This window comes from Habropoda laboriosa, unplaced genomic scaffold (genome assembly GCF_001263275.1).
Source record: "Habropoda laboriosa isolate 0110345459 unplaced genomic scaffold, ASM126327v1 scaffold89, whole genome shotgun sequence".
Classification (NCBI taxonomy): domain Eukaryota; kingdom Metazoa; phylum Arthropoda; class Insecta; order Hymenoptera; family Apidae; genus Habropoda; species Habropoda laboriosa.
In genome coordinates, this window is record NW_017100263.1 from 1794562 (window position 1) to 1798329 (window position 3768).

Genomic DNA, 3768 nt, shown 5'->3' on the forward strand with positions numbered 1-3768 from the left:
GGACAATGCTTATATTCTAAGCAATCAGAAACCAATAGTTATTTATTCTCGAAGTGATAAAAATTATAATAAACTATCGTAAATATAATAAAATAATCGTCATGACAGGGATACAATAGAAAAGTAAGACTCTAACCGAATTTGCATTCCTTAACTGTGTATCCGGTGATTTCATTTCTCCACTAATTTTTTTTCCTGACTTTTTTCACTCGCACGAGAGTTCTGTCAAGAATACGAAACTGCTTCGTGTTTGCAAAGCAACTGTTTATTCGAGTCGTCAATCTCAGAGAGTTGAGCGATGCTCTGAAACAGTCACTTTCAGACGCGAGAGATACTCTCGACAGCAACTCGCGATAGTTTTACTCTGAGTACATAAAATAGTGCTCCCGGTATTTCAGTTCTACTGAGCGTATGACTTGCGGTGCACGGTACTGTGACATTTTATGGAACAGTATCCGGAATAATATAAAAAATGGATTGGAACTTGTGAGTAAAAATTTGAAAAAATTTTGTAGAGAAAGAAGGAAACGGTAATACTAAATTTGAAAAAAGGGAATAAGTAGTAAGATGGAGAGTGTGTAATTGTTTATTAATTTTAAAGAGACACGATACAATTCCAAACATTCAGGTCAACTGAGTAGAGAAAGAAAGAAGGAAATACTGTAACTCCTTCAATGCGGAATTCGAGTAAGAAAGAAGTAAACAATCATACTAAATTCGAAGACATAAATTAGAGAAAATTTTAGACAGAAATTATTTCATGGTATTATAACAAATAAATGTTAAACAAACTTCTGACGCGTATAAAACATTATTTAACATAATAAATACCTTCGCTAAGGTTACTTTCAATCGATGACCATGGGTCAGTCTAATTTTTAATCCTTACGAAATTAATTTAATCAGGAGTAAGTAATGAGAACATGGAAACGTAGTTTTCTATTGAACAAAGTTGTAGAAACGTATAAATTATTATTTGTACTGTTACAATAAATTCTTGGAACTATAAATTTATAATAAAAATTGTGAAAATTAATAAATTATACGGTATTGTAATATTCTAATAAAATAATGGAAACTTCCCGCGGAAAGATGACAATTTACCGCGAAAAGGTAACTTCCCGGCTGACCTTACGGAATTATGGAAGTTTCCCGCGAAAAATAATCGATTCCCGTAAAAAATGATGGATCTTCCTCGAAAAATAGTGGATCTCCCGCGAAAAATAGTGGATAAATTATGTATCAATTTTGTGACGACGAAATAAACTGTATTTCGATATTTCTACTGATAAAATGGATGAATGTATTGTTTCTATTTTTCAGGACAAACTTAATATTGTTTGTACCAAAATTTTCGACTTAGATGGTCATCATTCATCTTCACTGACCTAATTCATCTTTCATCTAGCGAGACAGTTTAATTAGGAGCAGCTCATATTTGAGCTGGCAATGGACAATACAACTAACTACACTTCCATATTGCCAGAAAAAAACCCATTTTGGTAACTCACCGTTCGCAGATTAAACAGCTGAGCTCTGCAACGTGGATTTGGTTGCATTTCGTTCTTCCTTCCTTCCTCTCAGATTGTCATCCTTCTTTCCTCTCAGATCGTCATCCATCAGCCAATCATTCCAGTCTTCCAGCGTTAATTTTCCAAGACTCACAGACTCACAAAGTGTAAGTTACTGTTGAATGAACGACGCGAAAAGTATTTCGAAACGCGATTTATTTCCGTTTTATTTAGTGAGGAGGAAATCGCGAATTTATATTACTTTCAATATTATTATTGAACTAAACTTTCGTAGAACACGAGTGAAAACCATATCGAGGAAACAATCTAACGTTAAAACTTATTGAGTGATTAATTTAATTTCATAATATATCGCTTTAGCGAGCCACCGTTTGGTTGCCAATTGTTTATCACATAGAGTCGGCCTACCTCCACGTAAAAAAAAAAAAATTTAGGGTCGATTGCACAAGTGTCAGTAAAATGTAGGGTCGGTTCGACAAGTGTCAGTAAAATGTAGGGTCGATAGCAGCAGAAAAGCTGCTAAACAATTAGAATTAAATGTAACGATAGAAATTATTGCAATAATGCGTAATGCAATTGAAAAATTGAAAGAATCAAAAAAAAAAACGCGAATTCGAATCTTTTTCGATTCTAGAATATAAGAAAATTTTAATAAAATACGCAACGAGAATTAGGAGAAAGTATCTGTTAAACGCGTAAAATATTAAATAATAAGCGAACAAGGTATGAAGCTATTATTTCAGTACGCGATGCAACGACTCTAGTGTTTACTAAAATTCAAAAATTCTCGTATAAATTCCGAAAATAGATTATTTATTACGGTAAACTACTGAGACGGTTTAATTTAGGGTGAGCATAGTGCACTCGTTCCAAATCAGCTCACAATATACAATAATAAATCAACTAACTACTTAACATGCAATTCATGCAAATTCGTTGGATGGTAAATTATTAGTAAACAAAATTCAATATCAGAGAAAATATATGAAAAATTTCAAATTAATTTCAATTGCTGGAAGAAAAGTAAATATTGATTGTTATGCTGTAACGAAAAAGCAACCTATTCGACAAGTCTGAAGAACAACGATGACTAAAATTCAAATGTTTATTTCCCTAAACCTTCAAAATAATTTCGAAATATTTTATTCGAAGCGGAGTATTCCAAGTCAGTATCGATAATTGAAGAAATTATTTGATTGTATTTAAAAGAACCGAAAGGAGAATATTTAAAGTCTGATATTAAATGTCTAGCAAGTACCAGTAATTGGTAAAATGATTTATATTTGTTTTAAAAGGAAAATTTCTAATAGGTATTAGTTAAAATGAATTGTTATTCAGTCTATTGTATTGAAATTCTAATTGATTCTAATGTATACAAGTGTTACAAGAAGGCTGAGTGTGTACAGGGTGGACACTGACTCTAGTATTTACTAAAATTCAAAAATTCTCGTATAAATTCCGAAAATAGATTATTAATTACGGTAAACTACTGAGACGGTTTAATTAAGGGTGGGCATGGTGCTGCTTTAGTTTGAAATGATTTATAAACACATAATTAACAGAGGAAAAACCGTGAAACGGCAAAACGTCTACATTCTAATTGTTATAACATGTAAACAGAACTTTAAATTTAGTGTAAACAGAAAAAATATATAATACAATTTATTTCACGGTATTGCAACAAATAAACGTTGAATCAATATTTAATTCGTATAAAAACAATTATTTAACGTAATAATTTTACCTTCACTATGGCTATTTTTAATCTACGACCACAGGTCAACCTGATTTCTAATCCTTACGAACTTTAAATTCAGTCTAAACTGAGAAAATATATAATACAATTTATTTCACGGTATTGCAACAAACAAACGTTGAATAGATTCTTAATTCGTATAGAAACATTTATTTAAAATAATAATTTCACCTTCACTATGGCTATTTTAAATTTACGACCAAGGGTCAACCTGATTTTTAATCCTCCGAACTTGATTTCACAACGAGAAAGTAATAAGATCGTTGAAACGTACTTATTTGTCAAAGAAACTTGCAAAAATGTATAAATAATAATATGTAATGTTTTAACAAATTTTTGGAAGTATAAATTAATAATAAAATTGTGAAAATTAATAAATTATACGTTATTATAACATTAATAGAATTATGACTAAACCGAAGTTCGAAGTCGAGTATTTAAAGTCTGATATTACGTGCCTAGCGAGTGCCGGTAATTGTT